General features: G+C 37.8%; 1 long non-coding RNA gene across 1 annotated transcript; it reads left to right on the top strand.

The window, feature by feature from the left end:
* Window positions 1-3,428: 3,428 nt before the first annotated feature.
* Window positions 3,429-7,719, top strand: LOC147327918 (uncharacterized). The gene is made up of 4 exons (XR_015129901.1): window positions 3,429-3,803; window positions 5,196-5,414; window positions 5,587-5,648; window positions 7,449-7,719. It is a non-coding gene; the product is annotated as an uncharacterized LOC147327918 (long non-coding RNA).
* The last annotated feature ends 1,701 nt before the right edge of the window (window positions 7,720-9,420 follow it).

The following is a 9,420-nucleotide window of genomic DNA, read 5'->3' on the forward strand; positions in this document are numbered from 1 at the left end:
TAACCTTTATTAGTCCCACACGTGGGAAATTTGTTTTACAGACCTTTACAGAAGTTTACTGAAGCAGAAATATTATGCCTTCCGCGTGGCCGGCCTCCGGACTTGTTTCCACGCCGCTGTTGCCGTCCGCACGGTCGGCCCCCAGAACTGTTTCCACGCCGCTGTTGCCGTCCGCACGGTCGGCCCCCAGAACTGTTTCCATGCCACTGTTGCCGTCCGCACGGTCGGCCCCCAGAACTGTTTCCACGCCGCTGTTGCCGTCCGCACGGTCGGCCCCCAGAACTGTTTCCACGCCACTGCCTACTGCGTGGCCGGCATCGGGACCTGCCCCGCTGCCATTCGCATGGTCGGCCTCCTGAACTTGACCATCTGGGCCTTTTTGGACTCTGTCCCTCCGTCCTGGGCCCCCTCCGCCCACCCTGGTCAGGTGCTTTTCTTTTTTGGTTTTGGTCCGTTTTTGTGTTTCTGCTGGGCTGTCTGGAGCCAGCCCTTGAGGGGGGGGTACTGTCATGGTCCTGGGTCGGTGACCCAGCGCTTTTAGTTATCATTTTCTAGTTTATGATGATGATTATTATTGTTTGAGTTCTGTGTGTTATATTTGGTCTGCCTTTGAGTCTGTGTCTCTGTCTATGGTGTCACCCCATCTGTTTGTGAATCTGTCTGTTTAGTTCAATGTCTTGTCTGGTTCCATGTGTCTGAGTTTCCTGTTTTATTGTGAAGGTCCGTGTCGTATGTGAGTGTGATCAGTTTACGTTTCCCCTGTCCCGTCAGCCCAGATTCCTCCCAGCTGTGTTGCCCTCCTGTCTCTCATCCCCTGATTACTGGTGTGTGTATTTAAGCCCTGTGTGTTCTCCTGCCTGTTGCCGGTTCGTCTGTGTTCCTCCGTGTCAGTCTGTGGCCCTGTGTTCCACGGTGTCCTGTTCCTCGTCTGCGTCTCTCTGCTATTCATCATCCGTTGTCATATGCTCCCAGGTCTGTTATTTTTAGTTCTCCCAGTTTAGGTGTCTTTAGTTGTTTGTTATGCCCCACTGTTTGTTTGCCACTACACCTCTGTAAATAAAACCACCGGTATCTCATCCACTGCCTGCATCTTGGGTCCTCCTTCTAAATCCACACGGCTCGCCTCGGCAGCCGTGACAAAATGTGGTATTCTGGACAGAAAAATCCTGAACAAGGTTTCCAGACATGGATGAGCACAAAAGACGGGTAGCTGGGCAGGCAGGCAGGGGTGAAGTAAGGGAATCTCAAACCAAAAGGGGCTGATTATCACCATGATGGTGGAGAATAACCACGCAGTTCAGCACCAGTGTATAATTCATATTAAAACCAAAATTCATATTAAAGATTATTAAAAGATCTGAAATGAAACCTCATATATTTCTACACTGTGTTATGTTCCTGAATTGACTGATATGTGTCTTTGCTACACGATGGAGGCAAAACAAAAAAATTCAGATCAAAATGTGAGTCTGGAATCTGTAGGAGTGAGGTAAAGATCAAACTTTTCATTCTGTTTACTAACAGCTACAAGACAAAATGCAAGATATGTATTTTTCAAAGAATCCCCCATTTACCATTTGGTTGGCAGAAATCTGCACAATGTTGATTCTTGATATAAAACAAGACTCTTTTTTTTTTTTCTTGTAATTTTTTTTAAGCTACGCTTTAAATTTCCACTTCAGCTTTAACGCATGCCCCATATTTTTGGAAACTCTCACAAGTTGAAGGTGCTCACAAACCACCACCATTGTAGACGATATAGTGAGCAGTAGGCTCACAGGAAAACCACAGAAACAAATGTCTACTCGGACGACAGAATGCAACATGTTTTTGTGAACCCCGTACTTTATTCAATCTTTATTTTTTAATTCTAAAACCAAAAGACAGAACAGATTTCTGATAAGAGGGACGCACTCTGTTGTTTCAAGTACAGAAATCACCATCACTATAGACATATGTCATATTTTTATAACTCTATGCTAAGTGAGTTTGACCAACTCACGACAAAAACGTTACTCTTCAGTTGTTGAATGTTCCACTAAATTTACCAGCTCATAGCTTTTTATGCTGTTTTTGGAAAATAGTGTTTTCGATCATTGCTGTAAGACTGAGCCAAAGCAGTAATTCTACAGGCCATTGAGGCGACTTTTGTTGTGATTTGGCGCTATATAAATAAAAATTAATTGAATTGAATTGAACTAAAAAAAGAATAACTGAAACATTTTAGTAGTAATAGAAGTAGTTTCGAGTCAGATAAAGTTTACATCTGTATTCATATGCATCTAGCAACTTGATTTGTTCATTTTTATTGAAGTATGAAGCGGATATGCTAGCACACTGAAAATAGTTTGTAACGTGGAGATTTGTGCAAGTGTCACACTAGATCTTGGTAAACCTCCCCCAACCCTCTCCCTGCGTGGCACACAGAAGGTAACCTACAGCTGATAAAACCAAATGTTTCTGTCATGTGTTCTCTAAATAAATTACATTGTCACATAGTGATCATTTAATGAACTTAGATGGTCACATAGATGAACTAGAATACACGACATATTACACTGTGTCTTTATCTTAATAAATAATAATCAGTTCTGTTTGTTTGTCTGTTTGTTTTTTCAAATTGGGTCAAGAACACACCAGATGTAAAAATCAATAAAAGTTTTTATGGATCGCCTTCAAACTTCACAGTATGCTAGACCTTGGGGTACATGAGTATCTAGGTTGGCTAAGCATTTCACCTTGGCCTTTATATTGTTAGTGCTCAAGGTCAAAGTTGACCTTAAATAAAGTTTCAAGGATGCATATCAAGTAATATGTCATTTTACTGTACAGCAAACTTTTAACCTTTTTAATATGATACCATATGACATCAGAATGATGCCATAAAAGACTGATGTCAGAATGTTGTAATAAAAAAAATCATAGCTCATCAAAATTCGTGTGTACCTCTTGTCCTTTGGGAGAAGATGCAATCCCTGAGTGTTCTTGTTCATGTCTATAATGGCTAAGACTGAAAAGCATGTTGAAAAGCAGTCTGTCATGTTAAAAGAACTTTAATTTTTACATCCAGACCATCACATGACATTGCACTGACACAGTGTAACCACAGAATAGAAGGTTCCACTCCACCACCCGATCGCAACTTGCATTTCCTTTAGTGGAAAAGTAATGTGTAGGCGATGACATTCGAGAGTCACACTATTCTTACTGTCTTTTAACTGCAGGTAATCATCAAACATGGACAGCCTTCATGTCATTCTTGTCCTTCTTTTAGGTAATATTTTGTACAACTAATTAAATTATACATTAATATTATAAAACATTAAATGAATGTGTCAACTCTATTTGGAATTCTACATCACATCTTGTACTCAACACTGGCAAAATTTGTTATTGTGTTTGTATTTCAGGAGGTCATTGGATTTCTGGATCAGTGGTGGATTTGACAGTGACATCAGGACAGAACGTCACTCTGAATTGTGACTGTGAAGCATTTTCTGAGGAATATATTGTGTGGTACAGAAATTGTACCCATGAAAATCAGCCTCCTCTTGTTCTGAAACTAAAAGAAGATGCATGGAAAAAAATCAGTGACCGAGCAATTTCAGTGAATTCTCTATTACGCTTCCACTTTAAAAAGAATCAGTCCTCTGGATCCTATGATCTGCTGATCATGAATATTTCTGATTCTGATGAGGGCCTCTATTACTGTGGAACTGAAAAGGAACAGTGGGTAGATGGCACAAGCGTTCAGGTCAGATATGACCACAGATATGCCAGTATCGCAACAAGAATCTTAATCAGTAAGTACTCATGTGTGATTGGGGTTTTTTTGTTGGTTTGTTATATATATGCATACAGTACTGTGAAAAACTTTTAGGCAGGTGAGGAAAAATGCTGTAAACAAAGAACGCTTTCAGAAATGGAAGTGTTAATCATTTATTTTCATCAATCCACAAAATGCAGTAAATGAACAAATGAAAGATAAATCTCAATCAAATCAATATTTGGTGTGACCAACTTTAAAACAGCATCAAATTTTCTAGGTAAACTTGCACACAGTTTTTGAAGGAACTCGGCTGGTAGGTTGTTCCAAACATGTTGGAGAACTAACCACAGATCTCCTGTGGATGTTGGCTTCCTCACATCCTTCTGTCTTTTCATACACTCGATGGTGAGATCATGGCTCTGTGGGGGCCATACCATCACTTCTAGTACTTCTTGTTCTTCTTTAGGCTGAAGATAGTTCTTAATGACTTTGACTGTAGGTTTGGGGACATTGTCCTGCTGAAGTCTGTTTAACAAAGACATTGCTTCTGTGCATCTACTGTATTTAATTCTGACATAAGCAAAAATCTTTACCCATCCCTCATTTTTATTTATTTTTTATTTTGTCCCTGATTTTCAGTGCAACTCTTGGGTAATTTGGCCAGTTCTTTGGTAGAAAGAGCTAAAATTGCTCTTATGATGTTGAAAGTTGCCGACCCCTAGCCTAGGTGAACCATACATGTATCAACTGAAGGGCCAGCTGCATTTCCAGCTGCAAGTCTTGGTGGATTGTTTTTTAACATTTTCTTAAGGAAATCACTTTCAAATGCAGTTCATTTGGTGTAGATAGTGTTTTAGGTCTTCCACTTCTTTTGTCCTGCACTTGTCCAGTTTCCACAAACTTTTAAGTACACACTGCACACCAAGTTTTTGGCTATTGTTTTTGCATCACCTTCTTAGTTAAAAAACACTCATGTTTAATATCCAGTAAAATACGTAAAGGAAAATAATAAACTGCAAATGATGTTAATATTATTAAACCTGAATTTTTTTCAAATGGGAATGCAAAGGTAAGTCTTGCTGTAAAAAATGTTTCTTAATGTGTTTATAATTTTATTTGCTGGTTTGAAGTGTTTGAATATGCATTATGGTATTACTTTTGTAAATAATAGTCCGTTTAGAGTAGAAAAGACGATGAAGCAGGATATACTTTAGCGTGGGGCTTTCTTGTGATTGAAAGTCATCTTACATGAAGTAAACAGAGCAGTGTGCTTGCCACTTAAGACGTACAATAACTAAAGTCAGTACTAAACTAGATTGCTACACAGTGTTTCTATATTGTGTAAACTAAACACACTATACAAAGCACTATACATAAGTGGATTGTAGTAAAAATGTAGATCTAATACACAACTTATTTCATGCAGATTCACCTCACACAAGTCCTTGCCCTGATTCCAGTCCTTGCCCTGACTCCACTCTTCACTCTGACTCCAATACTCGACCTGACTCCACTCCTCGTGCTGTCTACGACAGAACCTGTGGTTCCAGTCTCGTGCCCTGGCTGATGATGTTTACACCAGGATTTTCTATTCTCATTTCATTTTTTTCCTTTATTTTTATTTATCAGTTGTGTCGGAAAACAGGTACTGTATATTTTAATTATTAGAATTTAATTTTTCGAATTGTTTGACTCACCTTCAAACACACACACACACAGTCCTCCACAAAACTATCTACAACCATTAAATGGCAAATTCTTAATGGCACTGTTGCTGCTGAATGCTCCAGTATGATAGTGCATTTTTGTTTATGCAGAAAAAGAACTTCAATTTTTTCAGAACAGACCAGATCACAATAATCAAAGGAGACAGAATGAGGTAAACTTTCTCTTCTTCATTTTCTTATCTACACTTGTTTTTGTTTTTTTTATTGCATAAACAGCTGTGTGTGGGTCACTATTCAAAAGAGTAATGTAATACACATTATTATCAATTACTTACTATAAGATCATCAATTACTGTACAAAATTACAAAATGATGGATAATTTTTTTAGCTAGTCATTACAATGTTTTTACATCACATAGCTAGCAGTTAACTATATAAACCTTCTGTTACAGTCCCACACATTAACATAATCTCTATCCTAATGGGAATGAACCCAGGTGATTAACTTTTAACATAAAGAAAAGGAAAGGGGAAAAAAACTTTTAACAAAAAGCTGACAGCGTTAGAAAACAGACCAAATAGAATAGAATAGAATAGATCTTTATTGTCACTGTTACAAGAACAATGAGACACAGTTTTGCACCATGTAGATTTAGATTCGAATTCTTTTAGGATAGGAGAATAAGATAAAATAGACTTAAGTTTCTGCAAAGTTACATAAGTATCTACACAAAAAAAAGGATTGTTGTTGTGGCCTGGGCACAGTTTCAACTCTGTCACCACATGCATGTCTTTTTGTGAAATACAAATATCCAGTCTCTTTAAAATCTGTAGACTGCTGTACAGTTTATCGTTTCCCACCACATACTCTAAAGTGAGCTCATTATACCACAAATGCAAGGGGGGATAATTACTGATGTGACTCATGTGATTACTGAATTTATTACAGTTATTCATTACATTACTATACTTGGGAATTGAGTAGAACCAACTCTTCTCAGTAGTTCAGTTCCTTGGAATTCAGTTCACTTCCTTGGAAATTAACTAGTCTGCAGCCTTTATATAGACATTACTTTTAGTTTTAATGCACAAAAGGATGAGAGCAGGAGCAGAAGTGCAAACTGTGTCCAGAACAGAAACAATTGTATTATGCAAATAACATAACTTCAGTGCTTTAAAAGCATGCCAACGCTACCGGAGTAACATTAAAGTTAAATGAGTGCTGACCCCAGCAAAACAGCCAGACCCTGAACTTATATAACAAAAGAAGTGATTAGCAGTCAGGCTGAAGCCTCCATTTCTACCTGTTCATGTTTCAACAGAATCAAGTCTGTTTGTGCTTGTTTTCAACTTTGCTATGTGCTGTCAGCTTTGGGTTCATACCTAAAAACTAAGAGAAAGATCAATTGTGTGTCCTTATTAGCACAAGTACTTGTATTGTGTGTGAGTGGGTGGGGTGGGGGGGCTGTAGCTCGTAGGTTTATATTGTTAAATGACCACTAATATCAGATAATTTCAGGATAAATGCGAATGTAATGTAATAAATTAATTTCATTAATACACTATTTCATTAGAGGAATGACTGCAACACTGATCACAACAAAGAGGGGAAATACCTGCAACATTCGCAGACATTAGTCCACACAGCATGAATAACTTGCACAAATGTAATGTCTTTGATATGTTTCTTACTGATGGTGCTGGCTCTCAAAGTGGAGCCGATAAGGAATAAAATTGATAAGTGATATCAATAATGGAATCAGAATTGCTAAATTCTTATCAATTCCCATCCCTAACTATAATGTGATTATAACAGTTTATTAGTTTGTAATACATTACACACAACACTGATAAACACAAATAATGTGTCAGTACTTTTTTAATGACATATGGCATTCAAACAGAACGTCCTTTTTAAAATTCCATATTGTTCTAATGATTGCAGTATTCATTTAAGTAATTACTTAATATCAGAAGAAGTTATGATTCTAAATGTCAAATTGTTTCTCAGGATGAAGATTTGTGTTTAACACAAGTCTGGTTCCAGGCTCAAAATGGACAAAAAAATCTTTAGACGGATTCAAGATGGAGAAAACGCTGTCTTCCACTGAAAATTATATACGTAGTTTGTTTTATTTATTTGTAACTGAACATATTTATGTTTTCCTTAAATTGTAGTTTTGGTGACTGATGCATGTAAATAACTTTAGAAGTAAAACTAACAAAGTATCCAGAAAAAGAGTGATGAATTCTGATGATTTTGTCAGATTTGTGTAAATTACAGCGCTTATTATAGGAAACTAAATTTTTTAAATAAAAAATATCTTTTCGTACCCATGGTCTGTTGAATGTCTTTAAAGAGTATACTTCCTTTGCCTTTTTTTTAATTGTTGATTTAGACTAATCCTTGAAATTATATACTCTCTAAAATTATTATCACTATTTTTTTAGATTTCAATCAGTTTTTGGTTATCTTTTGTGTCTGCGGACACACCACCACAAGCCTCAATATGCAAACATATTTTCACTGTTGTACTTTATAAAGATATTTATGCACAAGCATAACATCTCATACCAAACCAATGCTGTGTTCTAATATTTTCCTTGGCCTTTATTTGGAAATAAATTGCCATGCAAACTATAATTACAAAACATATCATATCAAATCAAAGCAACACAAAGCAGCTCACGGGATTTGGAATATGACGATGTCTGCGATATCAAAAATACATAGATGGTTCATTTCTGAGAGAGACGCAAATGCAAAAGAAGGTAGATGGAACTGAGACAGGGTGAGCACATGGGACAGCAGTCATATCCTGGAAGACCCAGACAAAGTGTGTCAGCAATGCTGATCTTGTTACCCTCTGATAAGCAGTGTTGGGTAAGTTACTTTAAATTAGTAACTTAGTTACATTACTAGTTACTTCTATCAAAAGTAACTCAGTTACTTCAAGTTACTCGTTACTTTCAGAGTAACTAGTTACTAGGGAAAGTAACTTTGGTTTTTCTCAGAATTCTCTTGTTAATGTGTTGCTTCCATAACTGGATATCCAGCAAGATTGCCAGTCTTCTAGCTTGCTTACTTGCCACAAGTGCACTGTGCCACCTACCAATAGAAAGGAAAAGATAATGTGCACATTTCCACGAGAGAAATCCCACGCCTGATTCTATCCTAGCCTGTTTTTTACATCCAACACAAAAACTGCAGTCGTGGTGCTTTCGATTGTACTCAGAACTCTGAAATTCTGCCTTCTGAATAGGAAGATGTAGGTAACACCAGACTGAAGATGAGCTGCATACAGAGCTGGACTGGGACAAAAAAATCGTCCCGGGCATTTTGACTAGAGACCGGCCCACCATTATAGGAAAACTCATAAAGCCTTTGAATAAAAATAAACACTGTTGTGACAGTGATGTACACTGTTCTGATGATATATATGTATCAATCTGGCCAGAGGGGCCGATGGTGCGATATGGCAGCCTCGCTTCTGTCAGTCTGCCCCAGGGCAGCTGTGGCTACAACTGTAGCTGCCTCCACCAGTGTATGAATGTGAGAGTGAATGAATAGTGGTATTGTAAAGCGCTTTGGGTGCCTAGAAAAGCGCTATATAAAAATCCAATCCATTATAATCTATCAATTGTTTGTTGCAAGACTCAGATAATTATTTTTTTAAAAGTGAGACATTTTAAATGAGAATAAGAAAGTATTTCCTTGTGCCCCCCTTTCCCTTTTAATGCCCTACATGGACCCCTGGCAACACTTTGCTAGACCCGCCCCTGCATAGTTACCAGCTGTCAGCTACTTAGAAAAGGATCCTGGTGTTATTTGTCTCTCAGAAACAGTTCATAACTTCCCTTCAACTCATTCATGTCACCTAAAAGGTAAGGATGATCTGATATCCTCGTGTTGGTGTTGTTCCCAGACCATCATGAAAATGTTGTTCTAGGTTCAACATTGCAAGTGACCAATCACATTGTTG

The sequence above is a fragment of the Aulonocara sp. 'chitande type north' Nkhata Bay genome, linkage group LG6 (assembly GCF_057382095.1).
Source record: "Aulonocara sp. 'chitande type north' Nkhata Bay isolate Kocher_YH1m ecotype deep benthic linkage group LG6, A_spYH_male_GT1.1, whole genome shotgun sequence".
Taxonomy (NCBI): Eukaryota; Metazoa; Chordata; class Actinopteri; order Cichliformes; family Cichlidae; genus Aulonocara; species Aulonocara sp. 'chitande type north' Nkhata Bay.